This window comes from Balaenoptera ricei, chromosome 6, assembly GCF_028023285.1.
Source record: "Balaenoptera ricei isolate mBalRic1 chromosome 6, mBalRic1.hap2, whole genome shotgun sequence".
Classification (NCBI taxonomy): domain Eukaryota; kingdom Metazoa; phylum Chordata; class Mammalia; order Artiodactyla; family Balaenopteridae; genus Balaenoptera; species Balaenoptera ricei.
The window spans coordinates 104,660,055-104,687,180 of record NC_082644.1 but is presented as its reverse complement, the minus strand read 5'-3'; positions in this window follow the sequence as shown (position 1 = coordinate 104,687,180).

The window sequence follows — 27,126 nt, the reverse complement described above, 5'->3', positions numbered from 1 at the left end:
GTTTGTATCTCTTAATTTACCCCTAACTTGCCCCTCCGCTCTTCCCTCTCCCCTCTGGTAACCACTAGATTGTTTTCTATATCTATGAGTCTGTTTCTGTTTTGTTATATACATTCATTTGTATTATTTTTTAGATTCCGCATTTAAGTGATATCATACAGTATTTGTCTTTGACTTATTTCACTAAGCATAATATTCTCTAGGCACATCCACATTGCTGCAAATGGCAGAGTTTCATTATTTTTTTATGGCTGAGTAATATTCCATTATATATCTTCTTTATCCATTCTTCTGTTTATGGACACCTGGGCTGCTTCCATATGTTGACTATTGTAAATCATGCTGCTGTGAACATTGGGATGCATGTATCTTTTCAAATTAGTTTTCTTGTTTTTTCTGGATATATACCCAGGAGTGGAATTGCTGGATCATATGGTAGTTCTATTTTTAGTTTTTTGAGGAAGTTCCATACAGTTTTCCAAAGTGGCTGCACAAATTTATCAAGTTTTTCTTTTAGTATGTTTTCTTTAATAAATGATTATGCATTAAAATACCTTTTAGGTATTTGGTACATGCAGAATAATATATGTAAGCTTTACGTATGCTATAACGCATGATAATATAATCAACAGTTTTGAACTCAGCATCCAATTCAAAGACAAGAACATGACCTTTGATTTACATCGACCAGTGTGTTCCTCCCCATCCATCTCACTGGTTTGTTATTTGTATGGAAATATATTTTAAAAGTCAAAGAGTATTATCCAACTTTTAGCAAATAGTAGCAATCCTTTGCCCCTTTCCATCACCGAGTCTTATTTCCCTGAGATTCACAATTTCAACACTTTCAAAATATTTCTTTGGGTGTTTGCTTCCATTTTTATAAATTATGCAATATATATTTTTAGTCTTAATTTTAGACATTATCCATTGACTTAACTATGATGGTCTGGCTACTGTTTTACAACATGCTCCATGGCCCTTCCTTTGTACCAACACATAAGCACACATATTTTCCTTCCCTTAACTTTTCAAGATAGCTCTGTCACACTTTTAATTAAATAAACATTTCAGTGTTTATATTATTAGACTGTGTAAATATTTTCAAAACTGAGCCATGAAATACAGCATAATTATTTCCTTTCTTTGTATAAATTTTCCTCCCCTTGGGTTAAAAATTATCTTAATAATCCATTTGTTCAGGAACTTTTTTAAGCCTCCAAATATCCACCAGAACAGTAAAATTTTTATTATTTTTATTTTAAAAATCTATGTATCTATATATCAATCACCTATATGTGTTGGTGTATGTCTGTATATGTATGTATGTATGTGTATAATGTATCTGTTTTTTCTCCTTAGAGAGCTCCCTCCTGGAGCCCACCATCCTAATACTAATTGCTCTCCAGGCTTTTCAGACAGCTCTTACATTAGTCATTCCCTTTAACATCATCCTAGGGACGCCTTTTGTCTCATCTTCAGTATAAAAGCTGCTATTTTCTGAATCCCAACCTCATCTTGTTTACATTTTGGTGCCTTATTTTAATGGGGCACATGAGCTTCCTGTGTAAAGTTAATTTTTGAGTCCTTGCACATTTCAGCCTGTCCTTATTTTACTTTTACATTTGAATGAGAGTCTAGAAAACCTGATGTTAGAAATTCTTTACCAATTTAAACAGCTTGCTCCATTTTGAGAACTGTGATGACATTTTGATCCCCAGTAACTTGTTTATGAACTTGTTTACTCCCTGAAAATTCTAATGGTCTTGCCAACATCCTCAGTGTTCCTGATCTTCACCATGTTGTGCCTTGATTTGTATTTGTATAAGTATTTCACATACATACACACACACACACTTATTTCCTCCCCTCCATTACCTCTGGTCCTTCTTTCTGGAACCTCTATTACTTATTTCTTGGATTTTAGAGTTGATTTTCTAATATTATAAAATTTTCCTCTCCTATTTTCCATATATTTATCTATTGTCTCTACTTTCTGGGATATTTTCTCTACATTATTTTTCAATTCAATTTGAAAATATTTTTGAGGGGCAATTGTGATTTTAATTTCTAATAACATTTTTTGCTCTGAGAGCATTTTTTTTATAGCATCATATCCTTGTTTTGTGAATATAATAATTTCTTTTACAAGTATTAAGCCTCTGATTATAGTTTCACATTTTGGGTTTTACCTTTCTTTAGAGTCTGCCTACTAATGCCTGGGAATACTTGACTATCCATTTATATTTAAGGATAAAGAATAAAAATGGGTGGGGTTTGTTGATTTATTGGGTTGCCCTCTTTGTATGATGACCTGATAATGACCCGGTTGTTTCAGTGGGATCCTTAAAAGTCATTATCTTCTGTTTATTCCTATGGAGCTGTCAGTACCCCCAGAGAAGAGCTCCCTTCAATCTCCTGTCTGCCTTCTAGTCGGCCAAAGAGGGTAGGGAGGGTGTGGTCACCATCAAGAATATTCACTAAATTCTCTTATTTTCAAAGTGGCATTTCATGTCTACCCTCTCCCTTACTGGCCTTCCCTCTTTAAATCATCCCTCATTCTACATCCTCACATGACAAAATGCCTCCTGCTAGAATCATGAAGGAACAGTTGCCTGGCTTCACAGGGCATGCAAGAGCATCTGGGGCTCTAACTCCTTGTATAGATTCTTGATTAGTCTGGGTTTTTCACCCTATACCTTCCAAGCTACCTAACACCTTCCATTTTTGAGCTTTTCCAGGGTTCTGTGATGCAAATCAGCTTTTTTTTTTTTTTAATTAATATCCTTTTTGAAAGGCACTTGGGTTTCAGGATTTTCCAGTTTGTTATGTCAGTTACTACTTCTTCACTTACTTTTCATCTTCCAAGAACTTGTTAATGCCTTTTTTTCAGGTCAACTTGTTTCTGATTAATTTCATTTATTATTATCATTTTCTTGGTGATTCAGAAGGAAACATAGAAAAAACACATATGCTAAATTAACATTTTAACTGAAAGTCTTCTGCTTTATGTTCATGTAGTATTAATTTGTATGATGCAAATTATATCAATACAGGTTATTTGAATATTATGACTATTGACAAAGATAATATAAATGTATACTTTTCAAAATTGCAGAATGCAGTAGAAATCCTGGAATCCATTCCTTTGCTATTATTTCTTAGAACTACTCTATATAGAGATTTTTAGGTCTCATGTACTTTTTTTTGAACATCTTTATTGGAGTATAATTGCTTTACAATGGTGTGTTAGTTTCTGCTTTATAACAAAGTGAATCAGCTATATATATACATATATCCCCATATCTCCTCCCTCTTGCGTCTCCCTCCCACCCTCCCTATCCCACCCCTCAGGTGGACACAAAGCACCGAGATGATCTCCCTGTGCTATGCAGCTGCTTCCCACTAGCTATCTGTTTTACATTTGGTAGTGTATATATGTCCATGCCACTCTCTCACTTCGTCCCAGCTAACACTTCCCACTCCCCATGTCCTCAGGTTAATTCTCTATGTCTGCATCTTTATTCCTGTCCTGCCCTTGGGTTCTTCAGAACCCTGTTTTTCTTTGTTTTTTTTTTTTGTTTTTTTAGATTCCATATATATGTGTTAGCATATGGTATTTGTTTTTCTCTTTCTGACTTACGTCACTCTGTATGACAGTCTCTAGATCCACCCACCTCACTACAAATAACTCAATTTCGTTTCTTTTTATGGCTGAATAATATTCCATTGTATATATGTACCACATCTTCTTTATCCATTCATATGTCAATGGACACTTAGGTTGCTTCCATGTCCTGGCTATTGAAAATAGTGCTGCAATGAACATTGTGGTACATGTCTCTTTTTGAATTATGGTTTTCTCAGGGTGTATGCCCAGTAGTGGGATGGCTGGGTCGTATGGTAGTTCTGTTTTTAGTTTTCTAAGGAACCTCCATACTGTTCTCCATAGTGGTTGTATCAATCTACATTTCCACCAACAGTGCAAGAGGGTTCCCTTTTCTCCACACCCTGTCCAGCATTTATTGTTTGTAGATTTTTTGATGATGGCCATTCTGACTGGTGTGAGGTGATACCTCATTGTAGCTTTGATTTGCATTTCTCTAATGATTAGTGATGTTGAGCATCCTTTCATGTGTTTGTTGGCAATCTGTATATCTTCTTTGGAGAAATGTCTATTTAGGTCTTCTGCCCATTTTTGGATTGGGTTGTTTGTTTTTCTGCTATTGAGCTGCATGAGCTGCTTGTAAATTTTGGAGATTAAGCCTTTGTCAGTTGCTTCATTTGCAAATATTTTCTCCCATTCTGAGGGTTGTCTTTTCATCTGTTTATGGTTTCCTTTGCTGTGCAAAAGCTTTTAAGTTTCATTAGGTCCCATTTGTTTATTTTTGTTTTTATTTCCATATCTCTAGGAGGTGGGTCAAGAAGGATCTTGCTGTGATTTATGTCATAGAGTGTTCTGCCTATATTTTCCTCTAAGAGTTTTATAGTATCTGGCCTTACATTTAGGTCTTTAATCTATTTTGAGTTTATTTTTTTGTGTACGGTGTGAGGGAGTGTTCTAATTTCATTCTTTTACATGTATCTGTCCAATTTTCCCAGCACCACTTATTGAAGAGGCTGTCTTTTCTCCATTGTATAGTCTTGCCTCCTTTATCAAAAATGAGGTGACCATATGTGTGTGGGTTTATCTCTGGGCTTTCTGTCCTGTCCCATTGAGCTATATTTCTGTTTTTGTGCCAGTACCATAGTATCTTGATTCCTGTAGCTTTGTAGTGCAGTCTGAAATCTGGCAGCCTGATTCCTCCAGCTCCAGTTTTCTTTCTCAAGATTGCTTTGGCTATTCGGGGTCTTTTGTGTTTCCATACAAATTGTTGAAATTTTTTGTTCTACTTCTGTGAAAATTGCCATTGGTAGTTTGATAGGGATTGCATTGAATCTGTAGATTGCTTTGGGTAGTAGAGTCATTTTCACAATGTTGATTCTTCCAATCCAAGAACATGGTATATCTCTCCATCTGTTTGTATCATCTTTAATTTCTTTCATCAGTGTCTTATACTTTTCTGCATACAGGTCTTTTTTCTCCTTATGTAGGTTTATTCCTAGGTATTTTATTCTTTTTGTTGCAATGGTAAATGGGAGTGTTTCCTTAATTTCTCTTTCAGATTTTTCATCATTAATGTATAGGAATGCAAGAGATTTCTGTGCATTAATTTTGTATCCTGCTACTTTACCAAATTCCTTGATTAGCTCTAGTAGTTTTCTGGTAGCATCCTTAGGATTCTCTATGTATAGTATCATGTCATCTGCAAACAATGACAGCTTTACTTCTTCTTTTCTGATTTGGATTCCTTTTATCTCTTTTTCTTCTCTGATTGTTGTGGCTAAAACTTCCAAAACTATGTTGAATAATAGTGGTGACAGTGGACAACCTTGTCTTGTTCCTGATCTTACAGGAAATGGTTTCAGGTTTTCACCATTGAGAATGATGTTGCCTGTGGGTTTGTCACATATGGCCCTTATTATGTTGAGGTAAGTTCCCTCTATGCCTGCTTTCTGGAGGGTTTTATCATAAATGTGTGTTGAATTTTGTCAAAAGCTTTTTCTGCACCTATTGAGATGATCATATGGTTTTTCTCCTTTGGTTTATTAATATGGTTTATCACATTGATTGATTTGGATATACTGAAGAATCCTTGCATTCCTTGGATAAACCCAACTTGATCATGGTGTATGATCCTTTTAATGTGCTGTTGGATTCTGTTTGCTAGTTTTTTGTTGAGGATTTTTGCATCTATGTTCATCAGTGATGCCGGCCTATAGTTTTCTTTCCTTGTGACATGTTTGTCTGGTTTGGGTATCAGGGTGATGGTGGTCTCGTAGAATGAGTTTGGGAGTGTTCCTCCCTCTGCTATATTTTGAAAGAATTTGAGAAGGGTAGGTGCTGGCTCTTCTCTAAATGTTTGACAGAATTCGCCTGTGAAGCCATCTGGTCCTGGGCTTTTGTTTGTTGGAAGATTTTTAATCACAGTCTCAATTTCAGTGCTTGTGATTGGTCTATTTATATTTTCTATTTCTCCCTGGTTAAGTCTCGGAAGGTTGTGGTTTTCTAAGAATTTGTCGATTTCTTCCATGTTGTGCATTTGATTGGCATATAGTTGCTTGTAGTAATCTCTCATGATCCTTTGTATTTCTACACTGTCAGTTGTAAGAATTTGTCGATTTCTTCCATGTTGTGCATTTGATTGGCATATAGTTGCTTGTAGTAATCTCTCATGATCCTTTGTATTTCTGCACTGTCAGTTGTTACTTCTCCTTTTTCATTTCAAATTCTATTGATTTGAGTCTTCTCCCTTTTTTCCTTGATGAGTCTGGCTAATGGTTTATCAATTTTGTTTATCTTCTCAAAGAACCAGCTTTTAGTTTTATTGATCTTTGCTATCATTTTCTTCATTTCTTTATCATTTATTTCTGATCTGATCTTTATGATTTCTTTCCTTCTGCTAACTTTGGGGTTTCTTTGTTTTTCTTTCTCTAATTGCTCTAGGTGTAAGTTTAGGTTGTTTATTTGAGATGTTTCCTATTTTTTGAGGTAGGATTTTATTGCTATAAACTTCCCTTTTAGAACTGCTTTTGCTGCATCCCATAAGTTTTGGGTCGTCATGTTTTCATTGTCATTTGTTCCTAGGTATTTTTTTATTTCTTCTTTGATTTCTTCAGTGATCTCTTGGTTATTTAGTAGTGTACTGTTTAGCCTCCATGTGTTTGTATTTTTTACAGATTTTTTCCTGTAATTGATATCTAGTCTCATAGCACCGTGGTCAGAAAAGATACTTGATACGACTTCAATTTTCTTAAACTTACCGAGGCTTGATTTGTGACCCAAGATATGATCTATCCTGGAGAATGCTCCATGAGCACTTGAGAAGAAAGTGTATTCTGTTGTTTTTGGATGGAATGTCCTATAAATATCAATTAAGTCTACCTTGTTTAATGTATCATTTAAAGCTTGCTTTTCCTTTTTAATTTTCATTTTGGATGATCTGTCCATTGGTGAAAGTGAGGTGTTAAAGTCCCCTACTATGATTGTGTTACTGTCGATTTCCCTTTTTATGGCTCTTAGCATTTGCCTTATGTATTGAGGTGCTCCTATGTTGGGTGCATAAATATTTACAATTGTTACATCTTCTTGGATTGATCCCTTGATCATTATATAGTGTCCTTCTTTGTCTCTTGTAATAGTCTCTATTTTAAAGTCTATTTTGTCTGATATGAGAATTGCTACTCCAGCTTTCTTTTGATTTCCATTTGTATGGAATACCTTTTTCCATCCCCTCACTTTCAGTCCCTATGTCTGAAGTGGGTCTCTTGTAGACAGCATACGTACGGGTCTTCTTTTTGAACCATTCAGCCAGTCTATGTCTTTTGTTGGGAGCATTTAATCTATTTACATTTAAGGTAATTATCGATATGTATGTTCCTATTACCATTTTCTTAATTGTTTTGGGTTTGTTATTGTAGGTCTTTCCTTCTCTGTGTTTCCTGCCTAGAGAAGTTCCTTTAGCATTTGTTGTAAAGCTGGTTTGGTGGTGCTGAATTCTCTTAGCTTTTGCTTGTCTATAAAGGTTTTAATTTCTCTGTCAAATCTGAATGAGATCCTTGCTGGGTAGAGTAACCTTGGTTGTAGGTTTTTCCCTTTCATAACTTTAAATATGTCCTGCCACTCCCTTCTCTCTTGCAGAGTTTCTCCTGAAAGATCAGCTGTTAACCTTATGGGGATTCCCTTGGATGTCATTTGTTGTTTTTCCCTTGCTGCTTTTAATATTTTTTCTTTGTGTTTAATTTTTGATAGTTTGATTAATATGTGTCTTGGTGTGTTTCTCCCTGGATTTATCCTGTATGGGACTGTCTGCGCTTCCTGGACTTGAATGACTATTTCCTTTCCCATATTAGGGAAGTTTTCAACTATAATCTCTGCAAATATTTTCTCAGTCTCTTTCTTTTTCTCTTCTTCTTCTGGGACCCCTATAATTTGAATGTTGGTGTGTTTAATGTTGTCCCAGAGGTCTCTGAGACTGTCCTCAATTCTTTTCATTCTTTTTTCTGTATTCTGCTCTGTGGTAGTTATTTCCACTATTTTATCTTCCAGGTCACTTATCCATTCTTCTGCCTCAGTTATTCTGCTATTGATTCCTTCTAGAGAATTCTTCCTTTCATTTATTGTGTTGTTCATCATTGTTTGCTCTTTAGTTCTCCTAGGTCCTTGTTAAATGTTTCTTGTATTTTCTCCATTCTGTTTCCAAGATTTTGGATCATCTTTACTGTCATTACTCTGAATTTTTTTTCAAGTAGACTGCCTATTTCCTCTTCATTTGTTTGGTCTGATGGGTTTTTACCTTGCTCCTTCATCTGCTGTGTGTTTCTGTGTCTTGTCAATTTGCTTAACTTACTGTGTTTGGTGTCTCCTTTTCATAGGCTACAGGTTCGTAGTTCCTGTTGTTTTTGGTGTCTGCCCCCAGTGGCTAAGGTTGGTTCAGTGGGTTGTGTTGGCTTCCTGGTGGAGGGTACTGGTGCCTATGTTCTGGTGGATGAGGCTGGATCTTGTCTTTCTGGTGTGCAGGACCATGTCCGGTGGTGTGTTTTGGGGTGCCTGTGACCTTATTATGTTTTTAGGCAGCCTCTCTGCTTATGGGTGGGGTTGTGTTCCTGTCTTGCTAGTTGTTTGGCATAGGGTGTCCAGCACTGTAGCTTGCTCGTCATTGAGTGGAGCTGGGTCTTAGCATTGAGATGGAGCTCTCTGGGAGAGCTTTTGCCGTTTGATACTACATGGAGCCGGGAGGTCTCTGGTGGACCAATATCCTGAACTCAGCTCTCCCACCTCAGAGGCACAGGCCTGACACCCAGCCGGAGCACCAAGACCCTGTCAGCCACATGGCTGGCAGGCAGAGGCCCAAGGGCCTCGAGTGTCCTAGGGAAAATGCCACACACCGCCTCTTGCTGCATTCTGTGCCACAGGGACCACTGCCTGGCTGACCATTGGTGGAGCCAGACCTGTAACCACCTGCGAGGTCTCATGTACTTTTTCAAAAACACATAACTCAAGCATATTGAAGAAGGAGCACGTGATTTGACAAAAATGCTTGTGAATGTTATGCCATTGAAAGTTCAGGGATATGTGAGAATAAGTGGAAAGGAGACCTTGGGAACTGCAGGAGGAGCGGCCTTTCTGAGGAAATGAATAATCATTGAGACATGGAGGGTGAGTAAGGACTGGTCAGGATAACAGGGTTGAGCATGTGTGCACGTGTGCATTTACTGAAGGTGTTAGAAAGTACTGGGGAATTAAAGGGCTTCACCCAAAAGCTGACATACTTAGAGTAAATTTGAGATGCTAAGTACAGATGAAGAGCGAAGAGGAACCACTGGAGGATCTTTTTAAAAAGAAGCCTGAAAATATCAGATTTTAATTTTAGAAATGTTTCTCTAACCAATTTGTGGTTGCTAAGGAGGGAGGGGGTGGGGGAGGGATGGAGTGAGAGTTTGGGACTAGCAGATGTAAACTATTATATATAGGATGGATAAACAACAAGGTCTTACTGTATAGCACAGAGAACTATATTCAATATCCTGTGATAAACCATAATGGAAAGGAAAATGAAAAAGAATACATATTATATATATATGTAACTGAATCACTTTGCTGTAGAGCAGAAATTAACACACATTGTAAATCAACTATACATCAATAAAATGAATTAAAAAGCAAACAATAAAGAAATCAATTTGAATAACAATGATAAAAAAAGAGATATATCTCTAGCTTTAGAGTACAGAATGAACTACAGAGGGGCAAGTGTAGAGGTTAGAAGTTCAGATAGAAGGCTGCTGTTGATATCCAAGAAGAAAAGGATTGGGTCACAGTATGCTAATGGTGTGTTGGAAAGAAATGGATGAATTTTAGAAGTATTAGGTAGATGAATCAAAGGGACTTGTTGATGGATTAGATTTGAAATAAGACAGAGAAAAACTGAAGGTTACTCTCCATTCATTCAATCATTCATTTGGCTTAGAAGCCTGAGTGCAAGTTCCTTTTGAAAGGGAACGTGTATGGTAAAGCATATTGAGATGGTAGATTATCAATAATTTCAATTTAGACATACCTGCAGGTCATTCAAGTTGAAATTTCATGTAAGAAATTGGATGTGCTTTGGAGCCAGGAGTTCTTCTAGACTGCATGTGGCTCTGAAATAATCAGCATAACAGGGTGAAATTGGATCCACAAGAGTAGATGAGATCATTCAAGAAGGGCATGACTATTGAGAAGGAATATGAGCCTGGAATTCATCTGTGAGGAAAACCAGCATTTAGAGGACAGCTAGAGGAAGAGAAATCTCCAGGGCAGTTTGAGACAAAGTCACTAGAGAAGTGGAAAGAAACCAAGTCACATGAGTTGTCAACGAAAGAAAGAGAATAGCATGTTTCAAGAAGAAAAGGATGGTCGGGCTTCCCTGGTGGCGCAGTGGTTAAGAATCTGCCTGCCAATGCAGGGGACACGGGTTCGAGCCCTGGTCTGGGAAGATCCCACATGCCGCGGAGCAACTAAGCCCGTGAGCCACAACTACTGAGCCTGCACATCTGGAGCCTGTGCTCCACAACGGGAGAGGCCGCGACAGTGAGAGGCCCACGCACCACGATGAAGAGTGGCCCCCGCTCGCTGCAACTGGAGAAAGCCCTCACACAGAAACGAAGACCCAACACAGCCAAAAATAAATAAATAAATAAATTTTAAAAAAGAAGAAAAGGATGGTCAATTAAATAAACAATTGAAAGGTGCCCAAAGATTCAGCAACAAAGAGGTCACTGATGATCTTGTTGAAAGAGTTTCAGTGAAGAGGTGGGAGAAACCTAATTGGAGAGGTTTGAAAAGTGGCTGGGAAATGGAGATACGTAAACAGCTAGTGTAGACGAGATTTTCAAGAAGCTTGGCTAAGGAGAGGGAAGAAAGAACTGGAAGATAGAAGGGGAGGCAAGAGGGAGGAGAAAGAGTTGTTCTAGATTGTTTATAGGGAGAGAATTGAACATGTGTAAAATGTTGGAAAAAGCCAGTGGGGAGGAGGAGGTAGAGAATGCGACGGGGACATGCATAAAGGAAGGGATCTGAAAAGTCAAGAAAGGATTGGGCGTATGTATTGTGTAGCACAGATATAGAAACTTTCTTTTCCTTTCCTTTCTTTCTTTCTTTTTTTTTGAGATGAACAAGGGAAGATGGATACATATAAAGCTAAATGTACAGGTCAAGTTTTGAACAGTTGAGGACATTTATTTCTAATGTTTTTATGTAGTTGGCTAAAAGGAACTGAAATAATCTTCTGCAAGTGGGGTGGCAGAGAGAATGTAGAAATTTTGAAATAATTATTGTGGAGAAAAGGAAATGAAAACATAACTGAAATTGCCTTGAAGAGTGAAGGGTTAAATGGAAACAGATGATCATAATTTCATAATGACATCACATGTCTGTGTTGTAGAAAAATGTTGGCTTTGCAGCCACAAAGAGCTGGATTTGAATTCTCCTCAACAGCATGACAGTAAATTAATTAAATTTCCTGAGTCTTCATTTTGTCATCTGTACAATGGGGTAATTTTATCTACTTTGCAGAATTGGGCATTGACAGCCCTTGGCACAGAATAGCTATTATTTTTATTAATACATTTTTTCTTTTGATGACTATCCAAGATGTATTTTGTTCCAAGTTTAAAAAACCATATTCTCCAAAAATTACTAAGGACATTTACTTCTTTCCATATGATTATAAAAAGTAGCTCTGTCAGTGTTTTCCAGTGTATGTTCTTCAGAGATATTAATTCCTTATGATGTTACTATTTACTGAGACAGACCACTTTTAGTGATCAAATGTGTTTGGGAAATGTTTCTTTACATTTACGTTACAGTAAAGAAATCTGTTTCTTTAATATGACTTGGTGTCTTTAACATACCCATGTGCATTATGAATGTTCACAAGAAACATATAATGTGTGACACAATACCCAAGGTTTAGGATCAATATTTTCCTTTTGGAGGGGCAACACAAGGGACCAATGTTCTGTAGAAATCCTCAGTAAAGATTCCTTCTGGCCAGAGACCTCTTTTAAGTTGATAGAGAAGATCATTAAAACCTAATTAATGGTAGAAAAGAGATATCTGCAGCATTATTCACAATAATCAAGATACAGAAACAACTGAATTGTCTGCTGATAAGTGAAGGGATAAAGTAAATGTGAGATGAATATATTATTCATCTATAAAAAAGGAAGTCCTGGGACTTCCCAGGTGGTCCAGTGGGTAAGACTCTGCGTTCCCACTGCAGGGGGCCTGGGTTCGATCCCTGGTCAGGGAGCTAAGATCCCATAAGCTGCATGGCTGCACCAATGGGGATCTAATGTACAGCATGGTGACTATAATTAATAACACTGTATTGTATACTTGAAATTTGCTAAGAAAACACATCTTTAGTGTTCCCATACCAAAAAAAAAAAAAAGATAACTATGTGAGGTGATGGATATGTTAATTAGGTTGTGATAATCATTTCATAATGTATAGGTGTATCAAAACATCATGTTGTGTATCTTAAATACACATAATTTTTATTTGTCAATTTTACCTCAGTGAAGCTGGGGGGAAAATAAGTGGTAGCATGCTCATTCTTACCACTGAGAATCCCTGATGGGAATCATTAATTTCTAAATTTGTTTGCTGACATGTTTATTCTTTCTCATTTGTCTCTCATGCATGCACTCAGAGGAGTACTGAAGCTGGCTTGTATTGCCCCACAAGAGACTATTGTTAAATTTTCAGGAATTTTGTGAGTCAGCTGATGTCCTGTTGATAGCTTGAAAACAACCATGGTGGGAGTATTTACACCACAGAAATTGGCAAACACGACAGATCCGAGCTTCCTTTTCAGAAAGCCCATTGTTGAGCATTTACCAGCACACCACTGAAACTGATTTCAGACAGTACAATATTAAAGTGAATCTGCACTCAAGGGCCTTCCTTTCTGGTGAGGAAAAATAAGAAATGGACCCAAATAAATATAAAACATGATGGAAAGTGATTCTTAACGCTTAAAACAAATAACATTGGTGGAAACCTTGCTATGTGTTTGGCGTTACTGGAAGTGCTGTTTGTGTATTTTCTATCAAATTCTCAAAGCTAACTTGGTGAAGTAGCTGATGTTATTATCCTTGTGTTGTTAATAAAGAAGGAAGCATAGAGAGCATAAATAATTTTTTAGAAACTATGTAGTTAGTAGGTGGCAGAGTCAGAAGTCTAACTCAGGGTGTCAGAATCTGGCACCCAAGCCACAGGCATTGTGTTTGATCACATCTTCCACGCACTTAGAGGTGGTCAGCTAAAGTAGTGTGGGTATCCTGACATGGGGAAAAGGGAGGACAGAGAGCTCAGGAACATGGCAGCCTTTTGAAAATCCTTCATTTGTGCTTGTAACGCATAGACACAGCCCCTTTTCCCCACCTGCACTCCCTGCACGAGTACAAAGGAGTGAGCTGAGGTGAGCCCTGCCATTAGAGGCCTAAACTCCAATTGTCCTTTTCTCTGGCCTGGAGCCAGATCCCCTGCTCTAGTCCGTGTCGTTTTTCTCTGAGGTATGCACAAAGTAGAGGTTACTTGTGTCACATCTGTTCCTGCTTTGTGGGTCCATTCGGAAAAGAGAAAAAAAATCACTGACTTTATTTTCCAAGAGAGACCCTTTAAGAAAGGCCGGATGCAGGGTGGCCAGGAGGGAAACCTGTGCACGTCCTTAAAAGCAATCTTTTCAGCTTTAGCATTCATAAAGCATACCTTGGCACATGTGTTCAGACTCTAATGACTCCTCCCCGACCCCTGTTCAGGTTTAGAATTTCAGAAACGTCACAATGTTACATTCCTTCTCCGCAAAGGAAATCGGACCACTATGTCTATATTACACACCCAGATGCAAAATCTTCACAGATAGGATTGGCTTTTCTATGGTTTTTCACCAGAACAGCTTCCCACTTTAAAGCAGCCTTGTATTTTTGAGTCCTGGTGTTTTCACTAAAAGGCTTTCTCCTGCTAAGAGCCTTTGTTTGAAATGATAGTGTTTTTTAGGGAGCCTTATTTCTTTGATTCTTCCATATCGTGTATTCTCTGTTTTAAAATACTCAAGGTACACAGCTGGATATGGTTATAGGCAAATTCTATGTCTACGTGGCAATTCATATTTGAAATTAAACTGAAAAAAAATGTGGATAATTTTCAGGGCAGTGTGCGCATGACTCCTTGAAATGGGGCATCCTGTCTGGCTATAGGGCTGATTTCAGAAAAACTGGATGTTCTTTTCCTCTTCTCTTATGGTGGATTTGTAGTAATTCAGTTAGTAAGTAGACAGGTAAAAACCTCATGGCTGTGTAGAGCAAGCTCCTTTATCCTGGCGGGGAACCTGCTAAGCAAGGAGAGTCACGGTAAGACCTCTATTTTCATGAGCCCCCCTCTGATAACTCTGTGGAGTTAGTGGGGAGACCCCGAAAGGAGAGATCAGAGAGAAGAAGAGGAAACAGGACATTACTCACATTCATCACCAAATTAATTAGGAGTGAGTCACTGTCACTCTTGACAGCCCTGCTTGAAACAATCTCTTGACTCTGAACTTTTGTGAAGGGGATGGAACATTCCTGCCTCATTGCCCTGGGTAGCTAATTCTCTTTTTCATGCACTCATCTCTTGTCTTCCCAACTACATACTAGAAGTTCTTTGTGGGCAGGAAATATGCTTTGCAATTATACATGTCTTCCTGTTTAGGCCACTGCTTTCTACTCCAGAAGTATTTTTAAAGTTTGTATTTATTTATTTTTGACAGATAAAAATTGTGTCTATTTAAGGTATGCAGTGTGATGCTTTGATATATGTGTACATGGTGAAATGATTGCCACAATCAAACGAACTAACGTAGCCCTCGCTTCCCATAGTCACCATTCTTGGGGGTGGACGATGGGAAGAATATTTGTGATTTACTGTCTGAGCAAATTTCAAGTAGACATGGTTATCAGCTGTAGTCACCAGGCTGCGCATTAGATCTACAGAATTTATTCATCTTATAACTGAAAGTTTGTACCCTTTGATCAATAGCCCCTCTTTCCCCTCACCCTCTAGACTCTGGTAGTTACCATTCTACTCTCTGTCGTTATGAGTTTGACTTTTTTTCTTTTTAGATTCTACATTTAAGTGAGATCAGGATTATTTGGTTAAATGATTACTGGTAATTCTCTCTCTCTCTCTTTCCCTTCCCCCTTTCCCACCCTGTGAACAATCTACACAGAACATCCTTGATGATTTGATATCGAGATACCTCTCAGGTCTCCATTTCCATTTATTTGTTCAGACAGATCTACATATTGGAGAGGAAATGTCTGAGTTTCTATATCCACCTTTGAAATCTCTCTCATAGGACTCATGGCAAATCATTAACCAATTTGTTCCTCAGTGTTCTTGTCTGTTAAATATAATTATTAAACTAGATATATGCTAAGAGCTTGGAACAGTGCCTGGCATGTATTAGGCGTTTAATACATATAATTTCCTTTCCCTTCCCAAATTTTCCTGCAACCTTGTGGTCAGTCCCATGCCAGCTACCTCATCACCTTTTGTCTTTTGGTAGCTCTCATCCTTGCTTTCTTATAAGGAAACAAAATAAATAAATACAAAGCAATTGTAATTTCATTTTTAAAAAGACATGTTTGGTTGGGAAAGAATGATGTTTTGTTGTATTGTACCACCTGATTTTGACAGTTGACTAAAATACAGTGCCATATCTTCATTTATTGAACCAGTTACTTAGACACGTTTGTGTCCTGCAGCAATCTGAAAACAAATTGTTCTTCACTAAGTGGGGTGTGGTATACCAAAAGAAGAGGGCATTTGGAAAGAGAGTTATGGAGTGCCATTCATCATGTATTCCTCAGTCAGAATAACCTAGAGGATGCCTGTATGGGTTCATTTACTGAGTACCCATTTATCGAACACCTTCAAGGCTCTAGACCAGGCAGTAAGTGCCACAGGTGACTTTAAGGTAAAAGACAGCATCTTTAATCCAAAGGTACCCATCCAGTAAGGAAGATAGATGCACAAAAGCAAAATGACAATGCAGTGGAAGAGTTTTCTGCTGTGAACACAGGATGCTTTGGGAACACAGGATAGAAAACAAGACACAGAGGAGGTTTCCTAATGGGTGTGATGAGAATATGAATGGAGGAAATAAAAGCTCATGCAATGTCAGCACTGGGACGACCCTCAGAGGTCATGTGGCCCAAACTTTCCTGCTGGAAACCAGGTAACCGAAGGCTAGAGAAATACCCAAGCTCTCGTGACACATTCCAGGAAGCTGGAATGAGAATCTTCTCAATTTACACAGAAGTCTGTGGGATGTGGGCAGGTGTTGCAGGTTGGGTTCTCTGGGGGCAGACACTGAGATGCAGTTTAGTATGCAGTATGCTTATTAGGGATCGATACCTGTGAAAGGCAGAGGGAGGCATGGGATTGACTGAGGGAGAGGTTACACAGCCATGCAGGCCTGGCCAAGGCTCCGCCAGGCCAGAAAGGAACTTGTCGGGGTGTCTCACATGAGGCCAATATGGTGAGATGTAGTACTGGCCTGGCTCAGTCTCTGGGTGCAGACTCTCTCAGGGAGGGTGCAGGCTCTACGAGGCAGTTCTCTGCAGCCAGGTGGGTCCAGGGTTGCTGGCAGGTGGAGGCTGCTGACTGCATCCCCAGCCCCTGATTAGCAATGACCTTCCTTAAAAGGGGACCCGGGGCAGCACAGAACTGGATTCAACTAATACTAATATTTACTGAAAACTTACTATGTGCCAGACACTGTGTCCAGCCATTTTATATACATTATCTCATTCGAGCCTCCCAGCCACCTTTTGGGGGAAGTGTTATGTCATCTGTAAGTTCACAAATGTATGGGCCAGTTTCTTCATAGCCATGAAAATAAAAGCAAAACCGCCTTTCAAGTGAGCATCCCAAGGAGTTTGGGGCATTTACTAGCATCATCTGTTTCTGAAGTCGGCAACAGACGTTGAAACAATCATTTATCTCACGAGGGAGCTGAGACTGAATCAGGCTACGGTTTTGTTTAAGACAAACTATCGAATCTGAGTCAAAAGGGCCAATCTCCATGTCAGTTCCATTTCCTCACCTGAGGAGCTTACAGTGATCACTGAGGGAACAGACCATTTTTATCATGCAAACAGAAGCTCCAACTTTGGGAAGATACCCCTAAAACTGGCCACCCTAATCCCTCCATCCAAATCAGAGATCTTGTCTATAATGTTCTAGACAAGTGGCTTGAATGTTTGGACTGGGCACACACAGCCTCACAGTGTAGCCCCTCCTGGTCGTGGTTCCACTACTCTCTGGAGTCACACACAATCAAAGCGACTTCTCTTCCCTTTGGCTGTCTTTTTAGATAAGTGAGAGCAGCTTTCATACAAACTTCTCTTCTTTCCCCCAAATTGCTAACCCTGGCTCTGGCACTAACTCTGACCTTGGTTCACTCACTCAGCCCCTCTCAGGTTTCCTTCCTCATTCCTATGGTGGATATAAGTGTATCCACCTAATAGGATTGTGGGCTTAAATGAAACACTGCCTATACATGGCAAGCACTCAATAAGCAGGGGTCGTTATCATCAATATTATTAGTCTTACATTTATACTCATGGTAATCCTGATGCTGAATGAATTAGAGAGCACGACACTTTAATTCATATGAACATAGTACTTCAGTTACAAAGATCATTAAGGTACATAAATTTATTTCATTCGTGGATTTTTTTCTTCCAAGTGGAATGTGTGGTGGATCTAGCTATGGTGTCCCAGCCTCTGTGTACATCAGATTGTTTATGAGGTTACAAGAACCCTCTGCATGCTATGGCTTTCTATTTGGCATGTTTAAATACACAGGATCATTTGAATTCACATCCCCGTACTGTGTGGAAGGAAAATGAGACTTGGAGTGATGACCTCCTCCAAAATCACACACATGCATGGGGTCAGGGCCAGTACTTGAATTTAGCATTGCTCTTTCTTATACACCAGGGACACTTCATAATGTACGGGTTGTGGCCTTCTTGGAAAATCTCATGGACACCCTCCCTGGAGGGAGGGGAACTTGAAATACATACACACACATATTCATTTTTGTTTAATTGCAGGAGGTATATACACCCTAAAATGAAAATTCCTCACTCAAAGACACTATGGTTAATAGTCTTAGTAATTCTGAAATTAAGCTGGTACGGAGTCATTTCTATGATCTGGCTCCTAGGTAGAGAGAGTAGAATTGGCAAAACAAAAAACAAAAAAAGACTAACTGGGTAGTGGATCCAGTGTAAGAGAGTCAGTGAAACTTGTAGGAAAATTTCACATCTCTTCTATATTAGGCGAGGCTAATGTTCTTGGAATAAAGAATGAAATCATGGGCACTCAGAACAGAGCTCCTAATTTTAAAGCTAATGCATGTTCTATTAGGTGCATATGTCAGAACAATTCTGATTCATAACTCCATGAGGCCCAGAGCTATCTGTCCCAGGGGACAGCAGAAATAGAAGAGGAAAAAAAGATGTTTTGTGATGTCTTTGGCCAGGCCTAGACACACGGAAATATTTGTTTGTTTTATATGACTTGCAGTTATTTGAACCATCTTATTCTCTCCATACAAACCTACTAGTATTACCTAAATCCAAGGCATCCTTTTTTCCTTTCTTAATTCTCAATTCTTATATATCCTCCATATAAATCTTGCCGGAACTCAGGACCTCTGACAGAGTTTGCATCTGCAGAACTGGTTAAAAGCCACACCATCAAAACCCAGATAAACATAAGGTTTGGCATTGAGCCTAGGCATCTGCATTTATAATTAGTTGATTCACTGTTTCTGTGGCTCAGTCATGTTTGGGAACGTTCTCTAAGGTATGCCAGTTGGCTTCGTACAGTTCTCTAACCTAGAATGTACTGTGCTAGTTGTTCACAGTAGCTCTTTTTCACCGTGAAAGCCTCAACACCACTATCTAGCCTTTCACGAGCTTCCACAAGAAGTCCTACTACAGCCAACCTTTTTCATTTGTTAAATATTTTACTGAAGATTTATGAGGTTCTGAGAAAGAGTCATGTATTATGGCAACAGCTTTTCCCTTGAAATAAACCCATTAGACATATCTCCTCTCCTAAGAGTCCCCTCACCTCCAGCCCCATCTAGGTCACTCCCGTCTCTTGATACTAACTCTTCCTCCAAGCAGTGCCAGTGTTTTCTCTGGTCTTTCTCTCGCCTCAATTATGTAGAGTAGACTCTTTTATCCTTATGCTACCTGTTCAGGAACCAGGGATGACTTCCACTGTAAAGGGCATCTTTTAAAAAGAAGGATCTCTCCTTCCAAAGCAGTTCATATATCAATTGCCAAGAGGATAATAATCTCTGCAGTTCATTATAGGACTATTGCAGTTATATCCTTCACCTGCCTCACACCTTACATGACCCCACCATAACCTAAATGATTGATTCTTACCTACACCTGCATGTTACATTGGTCTGGGGAGTTTAAAAAAAATACTGATGCCTGGGCTCCAATATAGACCATTAACTAAATTTCTGAAGGTGAGCCACCAGCATAGATAGTTTTTAACTGTTCTCCAGGTGATTTTGATGTACAGCCAGGGTTCATAGCTACTAATTTTAAAACATTCCTGACACCTGCACTGGCCCTGATTTCCTTTCATGATTCAGCCTCAACGTTCGTTCTTAGTTTTATATCCTTCTTGTTGTTTTATCACATTCTGTGTATCAGTCATAACTCTAGTAGGTCTCCTACAAGAAACAAACAAACAAACATTGATCTTCCGAGTGTCAATTAAAATGCTTCCGTCAAGTCACTCCCGATTCCCTCTATGAGAAAGCAATCTCCTCTTCTGACCCCTCCACCCCTTTCATTTTATTGATGCCACACTCATCACAAGCCTGTTCTATCTCTTGTTAAAGTTTTCATATTCATGTATCTTCCTCTCCATTAGCCCACCAGCATTCTTTATTATAAGGCATTAAAATTAGCATTTGTTCTATTTTAGTTGCCATTTTAATACAACATGAATTTGATGAATAGTCTTATTAGTGGGAAATTTACACATCCGTCACACTACATTTACAACACTTAGCTTCCTGTGCCTTACAGGAGACAGCAAAATTAGGTGTAAAAATGGTGAAACCCAAAATAGGTGATTTCAAAATTGATAGAGATCTTTAAACTTTCGAGCTGAGAGGACCTTAAAGATCACTTGCTTGGCTCACCTTATATAGATCAACACGACAAAGACCAGTGAGGGAAAGGAATTTACGAAGCTCATCCAGGCAGTTAGTAGAGAGCTAGGATGAGACCCTGGTAAGCACTATGGTGCTCTCTCTACTTTATCAGGTCCAATAATTTTCATTAAAAACATCCATGGGGCTTCCTTGGTGGCGCAGTGGTTGAGAATCTGCCTGCCAGTGCAGGGGACACAGGTTCGAGCCCTGGTCTGGGAAGATCCCACATGCCACGGAGCGACTAGGCCCGTGAGCCACAACTACTGAGCCTGCGTGTCTGGAGCCTGTGCTCCGCAACAAGAAAGGCCACGATAGAGGCCCGCGCACCGTGATGAAGAGTGGTCCCCGCTTGCCACAACTAGAGGAAGCCCTCGCACAGAAACGAAGACCCAACACAGCCAAAAATAAAAAAAACAAATAAATTAAATAATTAAAAAAAAAATCCATAGACATAGGTACTTCGTAGCCCAAGAAATTTTACTCTGAAGGCAACTAGATGACATCATACTCTTCCAGAGGGGGCTGAAGAAAAGTCAGTTTTGATACAGGGAACAGCTACAGGTTCTTTGTCCCTGTTATAACCATCACCCAGCACCCCGATGCACTTTGCATAAAATCTTACTCTTGATACAGCGTAATTCATCACAAATACATCTGAATGCATCAAATAAACATGAGTCAAAATTCCAGTTTAACCTGATGCTTTGAAAGCTTTCCTCAGAACTCAGATGGGTTTTGATGTGTTATGATTTAGGTGCATGATTTAGCATAAAGAAAATAAGATTAATTAGAGCCTCTATGTCCCAAGCATGACGCTAGATGATCTAAGGAAAACCAAGATGTCTATGTCATGGTAAGTGCCATCTTAAAACTTCTAATGTAATTTGGGGAAGACCAACACAAATATTTAATTGCTCTAAAACAAGGCCAACTGACAAGTATAAGAATAAATAATCTGTGAATGTGCGGTGAAGAAAAATCTTTGCTATTTAAAACAAAAATTACCTTCTCAAGAGAGCAGAACCTAACAAATGAGGGATGTTTCAGTTGTTCTGAGCATCTTACTGGGTATAATTATAATAAAAAGGCCTGGAGCTGAGTTCAGGGATAAGAAGTATGAAGACCCAAATCACTTAATTTTCCTAGAGAACAACATTCTTACCTAGAGCTCTTTTTTTTTTTAATAAATAAATAAATTTATTTTAAAAAAATCCCTAAGCATCAGCCAGAACCTGCCCTGTGTTCAAACTTGGTCCAATGGCCTGGTTTGGGGCCTCATTCTGACCAATATGCCCATCCTATGCCTATTTTCTTTTTTTTTTTTTTTAACAGCTTTATTGGAGTATAATTGCTTTACAGTGGTGTGTTAGTTTCTGCTGTATAACAAAGTGAATCAGCTATATGTATACATATATCCCCATATCCCCTCCCTCTTGTGTCTCCCTCCCACCCTCCCTATCCCACCCCTCTAGGTGGTCACAGAGCACCGAGCTGATCTCCCTGTGCTATGCGGCTGCTTCCCACTAGCTATCGGTTTTACGTTTGGTAGTGTATATATGTCCATGCCACTCTCTCACTTCATCCCAGCTTACCCTGCCCCCTCCCCGTGTCCTCAAGTCCATTCTCTACGTCTTCACGATTTCCTTCTTTTGGGAGTCCTACCAGAAGTCATAGAACCTGCGTTATTTTCTCTTTAAGTATTTAATTGTCATATGAACCCAGAGAAGCAAAGTGAAGACATTAGTTCAGACCTTAAATAAAACAATAACATTTGAGAAGAGATTGCTCTATGTTATAAATTCAATGCACCAAATTATTGCTTGAATTAATTACCCTTTACCTCAAGGATTTTTTTCAGGTGTACTAACCAAGTCTCTTACCAGGGAAGGGTTTTCTTTCTTACATGCCATTTGCCCTTCTTGATGCTTGTTGAGTTTATGAGGCATTATCTGTTATGAGCTCTCAATAAAAGCCTCTGCCTCATACACTGGGCTTTAGTCATGGCTGAAAGCACTATGGAAATTGTTTTTTTTTTTTTTTCCTACCATTATCATTTATCTTTTCCTTTACTGCCCTAAAGAGGTGCTAACATGACTCTTAGCAGTGAAGGGCAGTTTTTCTTATCTGGGCCTGGGTTTTAGCATGCTAATGTAAGATATTAGAGTGATGCTAAATTATCCCATTTCTTTAAAAACTGACACATAAAAGGTATTTCACATGGCAGCACCAACCAAATCATATCTGACCCACCCCCACCTCCCCTGTGATATTTATGGAGAAACAAGGTTATTGTTGGCTGGTTGCAGAGAGGAAAGTGTCTTTGTCATATAACTGATATCCCCAGATCCTATAAACATCATGCTCTCTAGAGAGCTATGTTATAGATTCGAGTGAGCTCATGTTTTGTTCACAAATTTTAGGAACTTTGCAAGAGGATTTGGAGTTCTGGCTATAAGGCAGTCTTTCTGAACACCAAAGATTCGGAACTGGATGTTTGATTTCCTTTGTCTTTATGAATGCAAGCTCAAATGCCAAGATTTGAATCAGATATCTCAGAAGGCTACTTTTGACTCCTTGAAATGAAATAGAAGAGTGAATTCTGCATTGAAAACATCCATAGCCCAAGAAAGTTTACTCGAAAAGCAACCTGATGGCATCATCCTCTGCCATAGGTGGCTGAGAAAAAGTCAGTTTTGATACATGAAACAGCTGCAAGTTCTTTGTCCCTGTCATAACCATCACCAAGCATCCCAATGCACTTTGCATGAAATTCTGCCATTGATACAGCCTAATTCATCACAAACACATCTGAATGCATCAAGTAAACATGAGTCAAAGCTCCAACTTAACCCTATTGTGCATAAGAATCACCCAAAGAACTTATTGAAGCACAGATTCTTGGACCCCTAACCAAAAAGATTCTGATTCAGTTGGTCTGGGGTGGGACCCAAGAATTTGTCTTTCTTGGAAGCCTCTAGGTGATGCAAGTGTGCCCATCCACATATACAAATCATGGCATAGATTATTTAAGTTTGGTGACAAAATATAATTTGACCCTTCTTTCAAATACACATCATTTATTTTCTTAATCTCCACCAGATCTAGAATCCTTTTGCAAGGGTTGACATTTTTTAGTTGCTTAAGTTAGTCAAGTATATGGAAGCCTCTTAGATTTTGTACCTGTTTTATCTGTCTGGAAGCTGTTTATTTATCTGTTGGTGTGGCTCATTTTTCAAGCTTTAGTTTAAAGGACATTTCTTATGAGAAGCCTTTCCTCACTTCTTTGTATTGCTGAGTTCCCTCTACTGTGTTCCTGTAGCATCCTGGATTTTGTCTATTACTCACTGCTCTGTCATGTTGTTTATTTAATTGTATGTCTAACCACTTAGATTGAAATCTTCATGAACTTCTAGACTTTTTCTAGCAAGCTTACTATTATGTCTTCAAAACCAAGCAATGGGATTAACACATGGTAGTTGCACTATAATTATTTGTTAATTGCCTGAAAGATCTCAAAATTCCACTTAAGGGATAGGAGAATAATTGATGAAGTTCTGGAAAAGAAATAGAACAATGACAGAGCTATACAACCCTTCAGAAATTATCTGGTTCAACTGATCAATTGTATTGCTGGGAAACTGAGACCCAGAGGAAAAAAACAGAACTGGTCGAATATGTTTCAACTAGGGCTCACTTCTTTCTTATCTCTTCTCACTAGCCAGAACTTTATAAAATGTGTACCTCCTTACAGAGCAGACAAGAATTCTGTGTCCAAATAGAAACTAAATTAAATCCAGGTGACAGAGAGGCTAAACACCTGTATTCTCCAGACTTCTCCACCTCAAGAGAGTTTGAAGTGAGGGCACATTGCTATTATGACCTGAAACTGCCTAGCTTATCACTCCTTTGGACATGCAAGACCTCAGTTACCTTCGCTCCCCCCAAATCCCCATGTTATTTCTGAGTGTCATAGGTTGAGTGCCCCAAAAAGCAGACTATCACTGGAGGCATGTGGGTGGTTTATTGAGGAGTGCTCTCAGGAACACCAATAAAGGAGTGAGGGGAGCAGAACTGGATAGAGAAGGCAACTGCATCTTGGTAACGTATGAGGAAGAAATGGAACTCAGTTCTCTGGAAGTGGTCAGATATAGAGGGACAATCACCTCCCTTGGTATCACCTTCTATTTTTACTTATTTAACCAAATGTTCACAAGATTGTCCCAAATGACACTGCTTTGGAATAGATTCCTAGAAATTAGTGAGGTTCTGGGAACAAAGGTGCCAAGGCTAAATAAAATATATTGAATACTATGTTGCAGGTCATACATGCATCGTCATTTATTTATCACCATAGATGTATGGAGTTGATTTCATAAGACAGATATTAAATAGCTCTAATTAGTTAGGTAAAAAAAATACTGAGATTAACAAAGGTCATGAATTTTTCTAGAATCTCATGCATCTACCAAGTGGAGTAACTAAAAAACTGAATCTAGATATGTCTAATAGTACAAAACCCCATGGTTTTAACTGGAATCAGTGGCCAAAATGGTGAGGAGACCTGAAACCATGCTGTATAAGAAACAGAAAAATAACCAAGGAGCGGTTAACAAGGAGAGGTTCAGGCTTCTAAGAGAAGGGGAGTCATGATCAGCATTTTGAAGTCTTTGCAAGGCTGTCATCTGTGTAGAGAGATCAGTATTGAGGACCAGGCTTGCAGCAAGGCAATTGGAGCAAATACTAGGATTGGCATCCTAATGATTGGAATTGTTGAAAAATGTGTCAGGGATGCCTGTGGGAGGAACAGTTACATAATTATTAAGCCCTTGTTTTCATCACAGGAGACCTGACTGGGAACATATTATGGTCATCTGCTCAGTGAACTTACGGTTTGATAAGGGCCTCATTGCTGTTGTAGACACTCTAGCTGGACACTATGTGGTGGCCCTGCTGGTAGAAAAACTAAGTATCCAGAGAGAATAGTCAGTATCAGCACTACCAAATTGTATTCTGCAAAGTCCAAGTGTTTCCCAGTATGTCAGTAGGTGGCCAGAAGGAAAATGGCTCTGCAGTCAAATGAGTTTGGGAAACGTTTAATTAAAATCAAATGCAGGTCTTTTCTGCTAGATGCCTCAGAGCTTTGAACATGGGCAGTATGGATCGCTAATATAGAAGGCACTGATTCATAAACTTACTTGATCAGGAAACCCCTTTCCCATGGAAACCTACTAATATCCAGTTGGGGTAACGCTGGTGAAGTGATGATCTCCAAAGTTCTGTCTCATCGTGAAATTCTGTAATTCCTCAAGCACTAAATGAGTCAAGGAACTTAGAATTTAGTACTAATCTTGAAACAAAGTCACTGTGTTTTCTTAAACAATTTCCTTCCCTTTTCTGAGCCTCAGTGTAGTGTCCCTGGCTGAAAAAAATTATCGCTGAGACTTTTCACCTCCAATATTTTGTGGTGTTACGGAGGCTTCAGGGCATCAGAGAGGAGTTTCACCTAGTTTACAGTTCTCCGGAGCCTGCCTTCATCTGACACTAGTGAGTTTCCAGCCTGGTGGCTTTGAGTGAGTGTATATTGTTTTTTGGTTCCTGTTCTGCAGGAGAGCAGCTTGAGGATGGGAAGCCAAAAAGACCTCCCATTCTGAAGGTTTCCCAATTCGTTTTGCAGACCTCAGCGATTCAGAGGGTTTGAAGACACGGCAGAGATGTGCAGTTCTGCGGTTGACCCCTCTCAAACAGTACATAATTCTGAAAAACTTGGAGCTCCTCCATAAAGCCATATTTCAGTTGCACATTTTAGGCATGAGATTTCAGCCAAAAGCCATAATATAACACTGCCGAGGATCTTTTTTTTTCTTGCAAAAATATGCATTTGGACAAAACTTAGGAACCTAAAATTACAGGAATCGAATGTACCTTCTGTGTTAACCAAAGTGCTGCAGATCAAATGACAAATCATAGAAATGTAGAGATTTCCTAGTCCAAAGTCCTATCTAAGACTTGAATCTTCCCTATATCTCTGTGAGGTCGTTGCTTAGCTTATTGATCACACTTATTATGAAAACGTGCAATTTCTGAGGCTGACCTAACAAAATCATACTTCTTACCATTAGGACAGCCTCTCTTCTCTTAAAGTATGTCTTCTGTTATACCCATCTGTATTCCCTTCTCAGCATTCTGAGGATACAAGGGAAGAAAATCTGTTCTCTACTCTCTAAATTGACATTGATTTTTGAAGGTGAAAAAATGATCTACCATCTCTAAAAACAGTTGCAATCTTTCAACATAAACATAACCTGTTCCTTCATTGGAAGTAATGTGAACAGCCAAAATAAAGCACAGTCTTTGAATTCAGAAAGTCCTGCAGTTCTAAAACCTAGTCTTCTACCTGCACACTAATGACCTTGAACTCTCTATTTAGTGTCCATGAGCTCCAGTTTCTTCACTTTTAAATAATAACTATATCACAGGATTGTCACGAGGAATGAATGAGGGGAAGCACAAGAAGCCTTCTCCGTGGTGAGCAATCTTCTTCTTTTCCCCACTCTGCATTAGCTTTTCTTCTCTTTTTTGCAAACCTGACATGATATGATTTGACTTCATACCCTTTTATCATGCAGGGCTTCTGGTTGTCTCCCAGAAAGCCCAGGGTCTGGAGGGAAACATAATTCCAGGTAAATTGCAGAGCTAGAGTCTTACCTCCACGATTTTGGCCATCGCACTTCTATTAAA